General features: G+C 48.3%; 1 pseudogene across 1 annotated transcript; it reads left to right on the top strand.

The window, feature by feature from the left end:
• Nucleotides 1-10236: 10236 nt before the first annotated feature.
• On the top strand, nt 10237-10907 carry LOC308467602 (E3 ubiquitin-protein ligase RNF4 pseudogene; annotated as a pseudogene). Its single transcript has one exon. The product of its transcript is annotated as an E3 ubiquitin-protein ligase RNF4 pseudogene (transcript).
• Nucleotides 10908-17737: the final 6830 nt, after the last annotated feature.

The raw sequence follows: 17737 nt of genomic DNA on the forward strand, positions 1-17737 counted from the left end.
TCCCCCAGTCTTTTAACTGTATATTATACCCAAAATCTTTGGCCCAGTGTATCATAACCGACTTTACCTCTTCATCTTTCAAATGCCATTCAAGCAGCAATTTATACATTTTAGACAAACATTTTAATTATTATTCAATACATCAATTTCAAATTTTGATTTGTTATCATCAAATCCCTTTCCCCTCAAATCCTGTTTAAACATTTCATTGACTTGGCGATAGTGCAGCCAATCACTTACATATTCTTTAACCTAAAAGAATAACCACTTTAACCCAAGTGGTTAGCACGCTGTCCACCAGCCCAAAGAGTGCTGGATTGTCTGTGTGCCGCTTCTTCTCTTATGGTAGTCTGTTGTAACATACACAGAGCTACTCTCTCAACCGGAAAGGAGAGTAGAACACTTCAAAATGAATAAATTAATCAGCCACAGGTTTGCTTGATCTATAAGTGATACGTTGTGGTCTTAATATTGATCCCTTAATTGGTCTAGGGGTTTTCAATTCAGCTATGCAGTTGTTCCTCGCAATATTGACTTGATAAAATGCTTATGACGCTGAGAGGTAGTGCCTGGCCCATGGTCACTCAGTGAGCTTCATGGCCTGCTGTGGATTTGGACCCTGGTCTGCCCAGTCTTAGTTCAACACTCTTAGCACTACCTTTTACTGAAGAAAATAAACTTGTTCAGAAACAGCATAGTCAAAGAGCATACACCGAGTGCTCCTAGCAGCCTTCTTCGTCTTCCCAGAGGCACAGCTCTTAGTTACTGATTAACTGGAGTCCTGGAGCCGCTCTGTCTGCAACAGCACAACATACTGGCTGAGACACACACACTCTACACACAGACTGAGGCCCACAGAGATGGCTGGTTACATTTATAGGGAACCCAAGATGAGTCCCGAGTCACAGTGACGCAGCATTTGACTCCTAACACTTAGGCTTGACAGATTTGTGTAGCCCTCGTAGGCCGCGCTGCCTAGGCCTGGCCTGCTTCTGCTCTCAAGAACCTTTGTCTCCTGACAAAACCTCAGCCCTGTCCTTAAGCGCTTAGCCATATTCTTGGGTCTTGGGACAAGAGCATGCAGCTAAAGTGTCCCATCCTTGCTGCTCCTCACCAGTTCAGAGTCAGGCAGGTCTTTGGCCAATTTGTGGTGATGCATCAACTTTGATGTGATGAAGAGAAGTGAAGCTACTGTGGAACCATTGCTCTGCCAAGTCCTCAAGGGGCGGTACAGAGTTCTCCTCCCTCCCACTTAGTCCCACAGCCACGCTGAGAGGCAGGGACTGGGCATTCAGTGAGCTTCACGCCTAGTGTGGATTTGGACCCTGGTCTGCCCAGTCTTAGTTCAACACTCTTGCCACTACCTGTCAGAGGAACTGGCAAAAAGCCACAGGAAAAGATTTTGCAAGGATACAACAGTCTCTCAATCTGTGCACTTTTGCCCATGCTAGACCCCAGCAATGCTTATGCAGCTGCAGTAAAAGAGCCAGGATGCTTCCTTGGATGTTTGAGCATGGGCCATACTGGAGATCTAACTCCTTTTTGTGTCTCTCCTCCTGCTGTAGGTCCGAGGGCGGCTTCCAAAGAAGCTACTGGGTAAGTTTGTTTTACTTAAAGTCTTTGGAAAACAGGTGGACAATATTGCCGCTGCTTCTGTGCAGTCGCTTTGACTGTGAGCCCGATCGAGATGCACAACAGTGCACTGCCGCCTTGGGCAAACGAGAAGCTATGGAGGGATCATGCAACTTTTTGTTCTTTTCAAAGTTTGCACTTCAAGACTTTTATTTTTTAAAAAAATCCCCTTTGCAAATTCGAGAAGTTTCCCCATGTTGTGCCTCAGCATTTAACGCTGCTTCTGTGCAGCCTCACCAGTGCACTGTGCTCACTGGAAAGACTCCCTTAAAAATCCATTCTTTGCCAAACTCATTTTGGCACCAATGCTCTCCCTGACAACAACAACAACAACAACAACAATTTATTATTTATACCCCGCCCATCTGGCTGGGCTACCCCAGCCACTCTGGGTGGCTTCCAACAAAATATGAAAATACAGTAATCCATCAAATATTAAAAGCTTCCCTAAACAGGGCTGCCTTCAGATGTCTTCTAAAAGTCTGGTAGTTGTTGTTCTCTTGGACATCTGGTGGGAGGGTGTTCCACAGGGCAGGTGCCACCACCGAGAAGGCCCTCTGCCTGGTTCCCTGTAACTTGGCTTCTCGCAGCGAGGGAACCTCCAGAAGGCCCTTGGAGATGGACCCAGGTGTCCGGGCAGAACAATGGGGGTGGAGACGCTCCTTCAGGTATACTGGACCGAGACCATTTAGGGCTTTAAAGGTCAGCATCAACACTTTGAATTGTGCTTGGAAACGTACTGGGAGCCAATGTAGGTCTTTCAAGACCAGTGTTATGTGGTCTCGGCAGCCGCTTCCAGTCACCAGTCTAGCTGCCGCGTTCTGGATTAATTGCAGTTTCCGAGTCACCTTCAAAGGTAGCCCCATGTAGAGCACATGGCAGTAGTCCAAGCGGGAGATAACTAGAGCATGCACCACTCTGGCGAGACAGTCTGCAGGCAGGGAGGTTCTCATCCTGCGTACCAGATGGAGCTGGTAAACAGCTGCCCTGGACACAGAATTGACCTGCGCCTCCGTGGACAGCTGAAGGAGAAAAATAATAATTTCCTTAATAACAATTTAAATAGCGTATTTAACTAAGACAATAAAATTATAGCATATGTGTCAGGGGTTCAGGGACAGAGGCACAGGGTAGGCAGGAGATGGAGAGTGATGGGGATGAATCCCAGGACAGCGAGGAAGAGGATGACAATGACTCAAGAGATTCCATGAGTCTTTCCAGCGAATCAGAGGATTCCCAGAAGGGGGCGCCGGTGGTCAAGGCCAGGGGAGCCCCAGGGGGGACGTGTCAGGAGCAGGGGGCCAGCGGGGGATCCCAAAGTGGCAGCTGGGCGTCAGGACCAGCCTCCCCGCCAGAGTGCAGCGAAGGGGGTGGAGGTTTCAGTTTATCAGGGGAAGCGGCTCCGGCAGCAGAGAAAGGAGGGAGGTCGGAGCAAGCCACCCTTCCGGAAGGGGAGGGGAGTAGTGAAGGGAGTAGTGTAGCTGTTAAAAGGAAGGTTAGAGGTTGGGCGCGCGCGCCAAGTTCAAATGTAGAGGCGCGCGGAAGTACAGGGAGCCCGGAGGAGGGGCCAGGTCCCAAAGCCCGCAGGAGGGGGCAAGAGCAGTCTGATTCCGCGTCAGAGGAATCCAGGAGGGGCGAAACCCCAGCGGGCAGAAAGACCCTGCGGAAAAGGAAAGAGAGAAAGAGGTGGAGCAGCGCAAGCCTCTTAAACTGGTGCAGGGGAGGGACGGATTCAGAGGGGACTTCAGCGGTCTAAGCCTAGCAGACGTAGGGCTGCGCGCCTCGGATGTGAAGCAAACAATGAACTGCAATAAACACTTTTGTATATAAGAAGAGATAGGCGTTGGTCTTTTGTGAGCTGAGACTTGAGGCAGCCTTGACAGTAAGTCCCCTCTCACAAACCGCAAAAATTTTTTTTTGCAAAGCTCACGAAGTTTGGCAGACATGACTACTGAGGAGCAGATAACGACCCTGCAAAACGCAGTCGCTGAACTCTCCGTTGCAGTACGGGTCTCTCAAAAGACAGTTGCCGAAGCAGAAGCGCGATGCCAGGATCTGCAAGCCAGGTGGGATCAGGCGTGCAAAGAGGGGTTCCCGGGGTCCAGATCAGAGGGAATCGGACTCGGACGGAGGGGGGGCAATTTAGTAGCCCACTTCGATGGGAACCTGAAGCATTATCCCAATTTCAGAGCAGACGTCGTATACGCGCTGCATTTGCTTCGAAAAGACTTCAAAGATGAGGAGGAGAAAGTAGGCTTTATTGTGTCCCATTTGCATGGGGAAGCTAGAACCTGGTTACGCAATTTGTGGCGCGAAGATGGTCTTGCCCGCAGGGACTCTGACGAATTTATCAAAGCCATGGACGCTTGCTTCCAATCTACCGTTGACGTTGATGTGGCGCGCCAGGAGATGCATGGATTGCGGCAGGGCAAGGCTACAGTGCGTCAGTACCATTCTCGCTTTTTTGCATTGCTGAATGTGCTGGGCTGGGAAAAGGACTCCCTGGCAGTGAGAGACTTGTTCTGGGAGGGGCTTCATGGCTCAGTAAAAGATGAGCTGGCTAGGGGAGACAGACCTCAGACCCTAGCAGACGTCGTGCAGAGGGCACTCACGATAGGGGTGCGCCACGAAGAACGCCCTTGGCACAGTGAGGAGGGGCGTCACGTCCGCCCACCAGCTAGAGCGCCTCCTTTTCTTCCCAGGGACCTGGGACGTACAAATCCCTCGCCTATGCTGAAGGGAGGGGAGGAACCAATGGAGCTGGGTGGTGCAAAGGCTCAGACAGCTGCCGGAGCCTCAGCGTCCGGAGCAGTCAAGGCGAAGCCTCCTAGAGGGACCAGGAAGTGTTACATCTGTGACAGTGCACAGCACATGGCTAAAGAGTGTCCCCAGAGGCTTCAGAAGCACACTGCAGCCTTAGCAACAGTAACAGGGGAAGCGTTCCAAGGAGAACAGTTTCAGGGAAACGAGAATGCCTGGCTGGAAGCAGAGATGCTGGGGCTCCGCCAGGCAAGTCAGTGAAGCAGTCCCCAGCGCTTTTGCAGCCTACAGACCCCTTACCACCCAAGCCAGTGGTGCAGCTCACTGCTACTCTCCAGCTACCTAATGGACTCGCCCTGGAAGTCCCCATTACGATTGACTCAGGGAGCAACGCAGACTTCGTGGGGATGCAGTTCATCAAGCAGCATCGCATAGCGCTACTACCAGCCACGCTGCCTCTGAACGTCGTCACGGTAGATGGCAGGAAGTTGCTGGGTGGGCAAGTGGTACAACAGACGCCACCCATGCTGCTGAAAATTGGGAATCATCGCGAGGTCATCAGTTTCAATGTCACCCAACTGTCAGACACGCCTATAGTGTTAGGCATGAGTTGGCTGGATAGACACAGCCCATCATTAGCGTGGTACCAGCGGCAGCTCACCTTTGGCTCGTCCTACTGCGCACAACATTGCATCCAGACCGGCCAGGAGGAGGAGGGCCAGGAGGAAGGGCAACAGTTGCATCTAGGCATGGTGCAGGCAGTGCCCCACAAGTACAAGGGGTTTTTGGAGGTCTTCTGCGAAAAGGAAGCTGACCAATTACCACCCCACCGGCCCTACGACTGTGCAATTGACCTCTTACCAGGGGCGACGCTACCGACTGCGAAGCTGTATTCCATGTCTGAAGATGAGATGCAGGAACTCAGGGAGTTCATAGATCACAATTTGAAGCGGGGATTCATCCGAGAATCCAAGGCAGTGGGGGGCAGTCCTGTGTTTTTCGTGAAGAAGAAAGACACGCCCCAAAAACGGCTCATTGTGGACTATAGGGCCATAAACTCGATGACAAAGCCCAAGGCCTTCCCCATGCCCAAGATTGACGACCTGCTCGCGACGGTGAGGAAGGGGAGGATCTTCACCAAGTTGGATCTACGCGGAGCATACAATCTAATACGCATGAGGGAAGGTGACGAGTGGAAGACGGCCATGTTCACGCCGCTGGGCACCTATGAATACAGAGTTATGCCGTTTGGTCTCCAAAATGGCTCCCACTGTTTCCAAGCATTCATGCACCACGTGCTAGCAGGACTCCTCTACAAGAAGTGCGTATGCTTCCTCGACGACATTCTGATCTTCTCAGAATCGCAGGAGACTCATGAGAGAGACGTAAAGGAGGTCCTGCAGAGGCTACGGGAGCACAGACTCTACGCCAAACTGGAGAAGTGCCAGTTCGACGTGACGGAGGTGGATTTCCTGGGCTACCGGCTGTCCGACAAGGGACTAGCCATGGACAGCGCCAAAGTCCGCGCGGTGTTGGACTGGAATAGCCCGCGCAATCGGAAGGAGGTCCAGAGGTTTGTCGGCTTCGCCAACTTTTACCGCAAGTTCATCAGGGGTTTCGCGAAAGAGACGGCAGCTATCACGGACACCCTCAGTTCCAAGAAGAAAAAGTTCACCTGGACAGACCAGGCGGAGCAGTCCTTCAGGAGACTTAAGAGCCTCTTCGCGTCCGAAGACCAGCTGCTACACGTGAATCCCGGCAGGCCCATGCGGGTTGAGACTGACGCATCTGACAGAGCAGTGGGGGCCGTCCTCTTGCAGGAAGATCCGCAAGGGAACTGGAGGCCCTGCCCTTTCTATTCCCGGAAGCTCAGCAAGTCGGAACAGAACTACACCATCTGGGACAGGGAGTTGTTGGCCATCCACGCGGCTTTCAAGGCGTGGCGGCACTTCCTCATCGGAGCCAAGCACACCGTGCAGGTCCGCACGGACCACAAGAACCTAGAGTATTGGTGCACGGCGAAGCTCCAGAGCCAGAGGCACATGAGATGGGCGGAGTTCTTTGCGGATTTCGATTTCCGGATAGAGTATATCCTGGGAGACAACAACGTCATAGCGGATGCGCTCTCCAGGAAACCGCAGTATCTCGAGGAAGCGGCACCAGTGGCAGCCAGGCACATTTTCGCACCGCAAGCGTGGGCGTGCGCTTCCGCCGCCGTGGACCTGGACGCGGTACGACGCGTGCTACAGACGGATCCGTTCGCACAATCCAAGATGGAGGAGGTGCGAAGAGGGACAGCAAAGGACGGCGAATTCCAGATACGCGACGGCCTGCTGACCTGCAAAGGTGCTCTCTACGTGCCGGGAGACGATCTCCGCGCGAAGGTTTTACAGCAGTTACACGACGCACCCAGCGCGGGTCACTTCGGCAAAGAAAAGACGGCGGACTTAGTAGCCAGAGACTTTTGGTGGCCCCAGATGCGGGGAGAGGTCGCGGATTACGTCGCCAGGTGTGACACTTGTCAGAGGTCCAAGCCAGTGCACAAGAAGCCAGCGGGATTGCTGGAACCGCTGGAGACGCCACTACAGCCATGGGAAAGGGTGGCGCTGGACTTTGTTACTGATCTGCCCAGTTCGCGGGGCAAGACGGCGGTGCTTGTGGTTGTAGATCTGTTCACCAAGATTGTAGATCTGTTCACTTCATTCCTTGCGCGAAGGTGGCAACAGCGGAACAGACCGCCAAGCTGTTCATAGACCACGTGTTCCGGGTGCACGGCTTACCGCGGTCCATCCTGTCCGACCGGGGTCGCCAATTCATTTCCAGTTTCTGGCAGAAGCTCCTGGGCATCCTGAATGTCAAGATCAACTTAGCGTCGGCGAGACACCCGCAAACCAACGGCCAAGCGGAGAGGGTCAACGCCATCATGCAGCAGTACCTGCGATGTTACGCCAATCAAAAGCCTGCAACTTGGGTGGACTACTTACCGATGGCCGAGTTTGCCTACAACAACACGAAGCACGCGTCAACGGGGGTGACGCCGTTCTTCGCCAACAATGGGCGACATCCCAGAACCTTCCCGGCGTTGGAGACAACGACGCAGGGGGAGTCGCAGGGAGCTGAGCATTTAGCAGCAGAATTGCAGGAGGTCCACGAGGAGCTACGACGGCACTTGGAACTAGCTAAACACGCCTACAAAGTGCAGGCAGACAGGCACAGGAGGGCAGGAGAAGACATCCAGGTGGGGGACTGGGTATGGTTAGCAGCCCAGGCGGTGCCGGCCAAGTCGTTAGCTAAGAAGAAGCTAGGACACAAACAGCTAGGGCCATACCAAGTTGAGGGCAGGATCAATCCCGTAGCTTTTCGGTTGACCCTCCCAGAAGATTCCCGAATGCACCCGGTCTTTCATAGGTCGGTGCTTACACCCTACAAGGCCCCACACAGATTTCAGGAGCCAGGGACGGCACCAGACCCACGTAGAAAGTCACCGGGGGGGGGGAAGTCACCGAGGACCCCGACACTCAACGAGGTCACGGAAATTCTGGACTCGAGATGGGGGGAGGAGGGAGTGGAATACCTCCTCGCCAGGGAAGGTACCCCGGCCAGCGCCAACAGTTGGGTGCCAGATTATGCTCTGGAGGAACCTCTTCTTAAAGACGAGTTCCATGCACTCTTCCCACACAGGCCCATGCCAGAGGAGTATTTTGACGACTGGCTTTTTACGCCCACACTTTCAGGCAGCACCTTCCGGGGGTTCTCCTCCGCAGAGGAGACCACGCCGGAATCGAGCCCTCCAAGGGGATCATGCTCGGGGGTGGACACGGACCGCTCTTATTGGTGGGACGATCAACCAGAAGTGGGGTGGCGAAGGGGGCCTTGGCAAGCAGCAGCGCCTGAAGTAACAGGGGGAGGGAAGGGTTTGGATGTGTTGGGGGAGGACCCCGGTTTCGAGCACTCATACACTGAACTGGAAGCAGAGGAGATCGACGTCGACGAACTGTATCCAGCATCTACCCCCGCTACAACGGAGCTCCCGGAACCTGCGCCCGAGCAGCGGGAGGGGGGAAGGGGGGCTTCGAGGGGGGATGGATGTCAGGGGTTCAGGGACAGAGGCACAGGGTAGGCAGGAGATGGAGAGCGATGGGGATGAATCCCAGGACAGCGAGGAAGAGGATGACAATGACTCAAGAGATTCCATGAGTCTTTCCAGCGAATCAGAGGATTCCCAGAAGGGGGCGCCGGTGGTCAAGGCCAGGGGAGCCCCAGGGGGGACGTGTCAGGAGCAGGGGGCCAGCGGGGGATCCCAAAGTGGCAGCTGGGCGTCAGGACCAGCCTCCCCGCCAGAGTGCAGCGAAGGGGGTGGAGGTTTCAGTGTATCAGGGGAAGCGGCTCCGGCAGCAGAGAAAGGAGGGAGGTCGGAGCAAGCCACCCTCCCGGAAGGGGAGGGGAGTAGTGAAGGGAGTAGTGTAGCTGTTAAAAGGAAGGTTAGAGGTTGGGCGCGCGCGCCAAGTTCAAATGTAGAGGCGCGCGGAAGTACAGGGAGCCCGGAGGAGGGGCCAGGTCCCAAAGCCCGCAGGAGGGGGCAAGAGCAGTCTGATTCCGCGTCAGAGGAATCCAGGAGGGGCGAAACCCCAGCGGGCAGAAAGACCCTGCGGAAAAGGAAAGAGAGAAAGAGGTGGAGCAGCGCAAGCCTCTTAAACTGGTGCAGGGGAGGGACGGATTCAGAGGGGACTTCAGCGGTCTAAGCCTAGCAGACGTAGGGCTGCGCGCCTCGGATGTGAAGCAAACAATGAACTGCAATAAACACTTTTGTATATAAGAAGAGATAGGCGTTGGTCTTTTGTGAGCTGAGACTTGAGGCAGCCTTGACAATGTGTATCCATGTTTGTTAACTAATGTGGTTAAACGTGTTGGTTTTTTTTTGTTGAGTTTTAGCGCACATGAAAGACTTAAAACAAATACTTCTTTCCTGATGAATAGCCTTTGGACTATAATGTAACTTAAATAGAAAACTATCTTTAGAAAGATCTTTCCTCCAAAAGCATTTTATTTTAAAAATCCAATTTAAATAAAAAACAGATGTTTTAATTATTCTTTTTTAAATCATTGATTTTTATCCACCCTGTTGGGTGTACACATTGAATGTGTCATACCTGGAAAATACCTCTTGCAAGAGCAGCCATAGGAGGTGCGCTCTAGTAGAGGCAACTCCAATGATTTTCATTTAAGATTTCCCATCATCCTCAGCTTGGCTATGTGCCCTGGTTCTTCTTGAAGAAGAGACATTCATCATGAGTTCTTCCCTTCTCCTTATCAGACTCTTGTATAAAGAGGACTGTCAAGGTAGGGAAAGATGCTCCACCTCGTAATAATCCTAATTGTTTTAGCTAATCTCTTGGCTGAAAGATAGAAAACAAATCTTTGTGTGCCTGCTTCTTAGCCTAATCCTGTTTCTTCCCACGTGAATGCAGTTCTATAGAGTAACACGAAAGACACCCTAACTCAGGCTTCCTCAACCTCGGCCCTTCCGATATTTTGAGACGACAATTCCCATCATCCCTGACCACTGGTCCTGCTGGCTAGGGATCATGGGAGTTGTAGGCCAAAAACATCTGGAGGGCCGAGGTTGAGGAAGCCTGCCCTAACTCCTCAAGGTGTTGAACTTGCTCCCAGCTTCGGAGTACCTGCTATAAAAGAGACAACTCTAAGAAAGTCACGGTGCTCCAAAGCGTCACCAGTTGCATCAAGTTGCTTTAGAGAGAGCATTCATGATCATCCTTACCACATTACAGAATTGCTTGGCGACTAAGCAGGGAGCAGCACACGGAGATAAGGGGGAAGCAAGTACTCTGCAGCCTGTGCCTCTCCCATCCCTGTGCATCATGAGTTCAACAAGTACAGAATGTAATGCAACCCAGCACAGCAAAAGCAAGAGGGGCAGTCGCAACACCTCCGCAAGACCTCCTCATACTCTGGACAAGATGATGGTGGGAACTGCTTCTGAACCCTGTATCCCCTCCTCCTCCGCCTCCGCCTCCGCCTCCCTGCCACACAGCCTTAATGATAGAAGTATGGATGTGGAAGTAGTTGACCTCACTTGTGAAACTTCAGAACCTCTAGTTGTTGATCTTACGCAAGACGATTCTCTTGTGCTTGTTGGAGAGAGTGGGCAGCAGCCCGATAGAGAGTTCAGACGTCAACCATTGTCTGACAGCCTCATATTTAGTGGTGGTGGTGGTGATGATAGCAGACACACACAGAGTGGTGCTCTTGCCACTAGAAAGCTCCCCAGAGAAGTGGGAAGGAGGGAATTTGCAAGATCCTCAGGCACTTTGAGTTGTGGAATTTGCATAGACAGCTTTGCAGAGATTGTGCAAAGCGGACGGCTTATAGTGTCAACAACATGTGGCCACATCTTCTGTAGTCAGTGCCTCAGCAATTTTCTTAGGTATGCTAACTTTTGCCCAATTTGTAGGGGGAAACTCACTCCAAAGGAGTATCATCCAATTTATATGTGAAGACATGGGTGTTCCTGAACATAGTCTAATGTGGCCTTCATAAACATGAGTGAACGCCAAAGAACACACCAAGTACAGTATATATGACTTCAATATGACAGTTAGCAATTTCACTTTTTCCCAGTTGGCCTCCTTATAGTCCAGTTGTACTGTTTCAGCTTCGTTTTGCTTTAAGGTTTTTGCAGCTCACATTTTTTGAGGTCTGTAGACGTTTGAAGAACAGCTTGGAGGCTATGTCTGCTGCTGCCACATTGCTTTGTGCCGATATCTCATTTCTGTTCTAGTTCTATTGCTGCTTTGAGAAAAGACTGATGTTGAGTGAACTCATCTATTCATGATTAGGCTATTCATAGTCATCTATGATAATACAACCTGCAGCTTCTTTTTGCAATTTGCCTTGTAAAAAAACCAAAGCCAACCACTCACCGGTGGAAGTCTGTTCCACATCTACTTGTTTTCTAGTGGCAAACCCCTCTTTCTGTTGATGTAGCCCTAATAAAGACCAAGGTTTATACAACACTGTGGCTCATTTCTAACGCTGCATGCATAAATGGTTTATTACAAAGAACTCTGGGTGGTCCGAGCCTTCTCTTGAAGAGAATACAGCCAACATGTTAGATCTGAGCAGCTTTTCCTGTCCAGGCATATGCTTAAGGAGCAGTTCATAGTGGAGTCCGTGAATAAGTTAAAAACCAAGGTTTTAAAGAAAAATTTAACACCAGTGGAGAGAGAGAGGTTTCAGAATGAGACAGGCTTAACAGTGGTTAAGAAAGTGAAATACCTGGGGATTAATATGACAGCAAAAAATGGGAATTTATTTAAAGATAACTATGAAAAATGTTGGGCTGAAGTGAAAAAAGATTTAGAAATTTGGTCGAATTTGAAGCTTTCACTGCTGGGTCGTATTGCTGCGGTAAAAATGAATGTATTGCCTAGAATGTTGTTTTTTTTTCAAACATTGCAAATTGTGGACAAAATGGACTGTTTCAAGAGGTGGCAGAGAGATATTTCTAGATTTGTCTGGCAGGGCAAGAAGCCTAGAATAAAATTTAAAATACTAACAGATGCAAAGGAAAGAGGTGGATTTGCCCTGCCAGACCTCAAACTTTATTATGAATCAGCAGCTTTTTGCTGGTTGAAAGAATGGCTGCTTCTTGAAAACACTGACATTTTGGATTTAGAAGGTTTTAACAATGTATTTGGATGGCATGCATATCTGTGGTATGATAAGGTCAAAGCACATAAAGCATTTAAAAATCATATTGACAGGAAAGCTTTGTTTAATGTTTGGATAAGATATAAGGACTTATTGGAAAATAAAACCCCAAGGTGGCTGTCTCCGATGGAAGCGAAAGCTCTGAAAAAGCTCAATATGGAGGTCAAATGGCCGAAATATTGGGAAATTTTAGAACAAGATGGAGATAGATTGAAACTGCAGAGTTTTGAAAAACTAAAAAACAAAGTGCGAGACTGGCTTCATTATTATCAGATAATGGAGGCATACAATTTGGACAAGAAAATCGGCTTCCAGGTGGAAAAATCAAAATTAGAAACAGAATTGTTAGAACCCAAAACTAAGATTTTGTCAAAGATGTATAACTTGCTGTTGAAATGGAATACTCAGGATGAAATGGTGAAATCTGCTATGATTAAATGGGCACAAGATGTTGGACATAACATAATGATGGCTGACTGGGAACAGTTGTGGACCACAGGTATGAAGTTTACGGCATGCAATGCCTTAAGAGAAAATATTATGAAAATGATATACAGGTGGTACATAACCCCAGTCAAGATTGCAAAAATCTACCATTTGCCCGATAACAAATGTTGGAAATGTAAAGAAACTGAAGGTACATTCTTTCACCTTTGATGGACGTGCCCAAGGATTAAGGTTTTCTGGGAGATGATTTATAATGAATTAAAAAAGGTATTTAAATATACCTTCTTGAAGAAACCAGAGGCCTTCCTCCTGGGCATAGTCGGCCAATTGGTGTTAAAGAAGGATAGAACTTTCTTTATGTATGCTACAACAGCAGCAAGAATACTTATTGCAAAGCAGTGGAAGACACAAGACCTACCCACACTGGAAGACTGGCAGATGAAAATGATGGACTACATGGAATTGGCGGAAATGACTGGCAGAATCCGAGACCAGGGAGAAGAGTCGGTGGAAGAAGATTGGAAGAAATTTAACGACTATTTACAGAAATATTGTAAAATTAATGAATGTTAGAATGATGTTGGATTGAAGTTAAGTGGTTTCTAGCTGTAATGGTATAAAAGAATATGGAAAAATTAGATTTTCAATACGTAAAAACTCAATGCTATAATATATTAAGATTAAAGATCAGGATAAAATAAGGAGGGAAAGGAATTGCTGAACCAATAAATTGAACTGGAATACAAAAAAGGGAGGCATGAGGAGGTCCGGGAAACAAGTAAATGAAAGATAAGTGATGGAAAGATGGAATTGTTTTTAATTGTTTTCTTTTGTATTTTGTATTTTTCTTTTCTCTATTTTTTTTTATTCTTATCTATGTAACCTTTTTTTGAAACTTTAATAAATATCATTTTTTTAAAAAAAGTTCATAGTGGAGTCCGTACCAAGTTTGCCACGTGGGGCAGAATCCGATCGAGATGAGCTAAGCCATTTATGTGAAACACTCCTCAAATGGTTGGAAGAGGATAAAGTAATTCTCTGCTTTTCAGAAAAGCTTTGCTGTGGGGAAGCTGCATCCATAGGGCTATGGATGCAGCAATCATGTAAGACTTGAACCTCGCATGATGAAGTCAACTTGAGTTGCGGTGACTCCCTTTCTCAGCCCTGTCACGTAGTCATAGTGGAACTATGAATGGCTTGACCTGTTGAACTTTTGGATGCTGCTGTACTAATATTTTTTTTTAAAGAATATTTATTCCAATTTTAAAATTACAACAAAGAAGAAAAAAAAAACATACAAAAAAGGAAGAAACATGTTACGAAAAACAGACAATAAGAAAAACTCAACAAAAAATAAAAATACATTACAATAAAGTATAACAAAAATCAAATTAAACCTTTACAGCCTTTTCCCCTTTTACTTGTTTCCATGACTTCCTCTCACCTCCCCGCTTTGTATTCTAGTTCAGGTCATATTTCCAGCAAATCCTTCTAACCTTCTTTTCATTTACTTATTTTAACATTCAATAATGTATTTAATCCTCCTCTATCCTCAATTTCTACACTTCATTTTTACTTAAACCATTATACCATATCTGCCAAAACGGCCTAATATTCTTTCCAACCTCTTTCTAACATTCTTTTATATTGCAGTATTTTTGAAGATATATTTTAAATTTTTTCCAATCTTCTTCCATTGACCCTTCTTCCTGGTCTCGAATTCTGCCGGTCATCTCAGCCAGTTCCATATAGTCCATCACTTTCATCTGCCATTCTTCTCGGGTAGGCAATTCTTGTGTCTTCCAGTATTTCCCAATGAGTATTCTTGCTGCTGCTGTCGCATACATAAAAAAATTTCTATCTTTCCTTCGCACCAATTGGCCGACCATGCCCAAGAGGAAGGCCTCTGGTTTCTTCAAGAAAGTGTATTTCAATACCTTTTTTAATTCATTATATATCATTTCCCAGAAGGCCTTGATCTTTGGGCACGTCCACCAAAGGTGAAAAAAAGTACCTTCATTTTCTTTACATTTCCAACATTTATTATCAGGCAGATGATAGATTTTTGCTAGCTTGACTGGGGTTAAGTACCACCTATAAATCATTTTCATTATGTTTTCTCTTAAGGCATTACAAGCCGTAAATTTCATACCTGTGGTCCATAACCTTTCCCAGTCAGCAAACATAATATTATGCCCCACATCTTGTGCCCATTTAATCATAGCTGATTTAACCGTTTCATCCTGTGTATTCCATTTCAGCAGCAGATTATACATTCTTGACAAATTCTTAGTTTTAGGCTCTAACAATTCCGTTTCCAGTTTAGATTTTTCCTCCTGGAAACCAATCTTTTTATCTAGGTTAAAAGCCTCCCTTATTTGATAATAATGAAGCCAGTCTCGAACTTTAGTTTTTAATTTGTCAAAACTCTGCAGTTTTAATTTATCTCCAACTTGTTCTAAAATTTCACAGTATTTTGGCCAATTTGTCTCCATATTAGTTTTTTTCAATGCCTTAGCCTCCATTGGTGACAGCCACCTTGGTGTTTTACTTTCCAACAAATCCTTATATCTCATCCAAACATTAAACAATGCTTTCCTGACAATATGGTTCTTAAAGGCCTTATGCGCTTTAACCTTGTCATATCATAAATATGCATGCCATCCAAACACATTATCAAAAACTTCTAGATCTAGAATGTCCGCATTTTCAAGAAGTAGCCAATCTTTCAGCCAACAAAATGCGGCTGATTCATAATAAAGTTTAAGATCTGGCAGAGCAAATCCCCCTCTTTCCTTCGCATCTGTTAATATCTTAAATTTTATTCTAGGCTTTTTGCCCTGCCAGATAAATTTGGAAATATCTCTTTGCCACCTCTTGAAACAGTCCATTTTATCCACAATTTGCAATGTTTGAAGCAAAAACAACATTCTAGGCAATACATTCATCTTTATCGCAGCAATTCGGCCCAACAATGATAACTTCAATTTTGACCATATTTCTAAATCCTTCTTTACTTCTGACCAACATTTTTCATAATTATCTTTAAACAAATTCACATTTTTAGCAGTCATATGCACCCCTAAATATTTCACTTTGTTAACTATTGTTAATCCTGTCTCCTTCTGAAACCTCTCTTTCTCAATCTCTGTAAGGTTTTTCTCTAATACCTTATGTCAGGGAACTGCCATCGGAAGGAAGGGAAGTGAAAGGGCTCACACAGGTTGGGAGAGACTCAGCAGCTGAAGAGGGAACCAGTAGGGGGAGAGGAGCTGAGCTGAGGGAAAGGGAGCTGGAGGGATGGCTCAGAGACACTTCCAGCGAAAACAGTGGGGAGGTTTCAGGACCTCCTGTAGGGACACCCACTCCTCGCCGGAAACTGTCACGCAGAGAGTCCAGAAGACGTGTTTCCGTTAAGGAGCTTTTATGTTGGAAGCGATTCCGAAAGCAACCACTGTCGGAATCTGCCAGCGACTGACGGAGCCATGTTTAAGGGGCTCCGTTACAGACAGAGGTTTGCAAACTTGACCAAACTCTGAGGGACTAGGATTTTACACACAAGCAGCTCATCGTCCCATCACAGCATTCCGACAGTCTTCGTGAGCAGCTTGTGCAGGAGAAGGCATCATGAGCAACCCAGCCGGAACCGGAGAAGCAGGAGCTGGAGCGGGTCCAAGCCTGGAAGAAAGGTACCGGGTGTTGGAGGTCCAGCTAGCGCTGCAGACGGCGAGGCTTGAGGAGAGGAGGGCTCAGGATGCAGACAAAAAGGGGAAAGACACCCAGCTCGTCAGAAAGGTACCAGGATTGGTGCAGAAGTTTGGGGGGGAGCCCAAAGACTATCATGGCTTTCGGACAGAGATGCAATATGCCCTCAATCTGCAGTTTGATGAATTCCCTGACGAGGAATCACGAGTGGCTTTCGTGATTGGGCATCTTGAAAAGGGGGCGAGAGACTGGGTTAGACCCCTGATGGCAGCGAATAGTGACGTCCTAAAGGACACGATGAAGTTCTTTCGCGCCATGGATCTGATGTTTTCCAGCGATATTGAACAGGGAGTGGTCCGCAGACAGTTAATGGCTTGCAAACAGGGGAGCCGATCTGTCCGTGAGTACTGGACTGAGTTCACCATGTTGATCCATAAATTGGGGTGGGATCTATCGGCGGAACCCATTCAAATGCTCTTTGAAGAAGGGCTTTCTTCGGCTGTGAAAGACGAACTTTCCCGGGCGCCCAGGGCGGAGTCTATGGACCAGCTGACCAAATCAGCGCTGACCATAGGAGCGCGCCAGGAGGCGAGAGCATTGGAGAGGCGGGAAGGGAAGGGGGAACGTTGGAAGGAGTTCCGCATTCCAGACATTCCAGAGCCAACTTTCCCGCCGGCAGAGCCGATGGAAATCGGAACAGCGCGCGCGCGCGCAGTTTCAAAGCCCAGTGAGGGGGGAAAGAAGGAGGGAAAAGGCGCCCGGAAATGCTATCTCTGCCAACAGCCAGGTCACTTTGCCAGAGTCTGCCCCCAGAGGAAGGAATGGCAAGGGATGGTAGGAGCTGTGGAGGGAAGAGAGGAAGAAATACCGAAGCAAGTAAAAGCCAACGCCTGGCTGCCACCGTCGGGGCACAGCAGCCAGGCCAAAGAGCAGTGAAAGTGCCCACGCCAGAACCTCCTAAACCCGCCCTAGTGATAGAAGTGGCGCTAGAGCTGCCAAACGGACACCCTCTAAAGATAAAGGCGCTGTTGGACTCAGGCAGCTCCTGCAATTTCATGAGCAAAGAGTTTGCAGCTGAACACCAGATACAGACGATCCCTTTAAGCAACCCCCTGCAGGTGACCACGATCGATGGCAGGGAGCTGTTGGGAGGAGAAGTCAGCTTGCAGACCGTCCCAATGATAATGAAGGTGGCAAGGCACACCGAACTGATAGCGTTTAATGTGGCCACCTTGGGAGGAGCTCCCATTATATTGGGGATGAGCTGGCTAGCGTTACATGATCCGCTGGTGGGCTGGCATCAGAGAGTGGTTTCTTTTGGTTCAGCACATTGCTTAGAACACTGCAAAGAGGGAAAGGGTTTGGCAGGGGCCCAAGCCACCCTAGCAGGGACTGAAGTAACGGAGAACGTGAAGGTACCACGACAATACGCAGATCTCCGCGACGTCTTCAGCGAAAGGGA

The sequence above is a fragment of the Podarcis pityusensis genome (genome assembly GCF_964106645.2).
Source record: "Podarcis pityusensis genome assembly, chromosome: W".
Taxonomy (NCBI): domain Eukaryota; kingdom Metazoa; phylum Chordata; class Lepidosauria; order Squamata; family Lacertidae; genus Podarcis; species Podarcis pityusensis.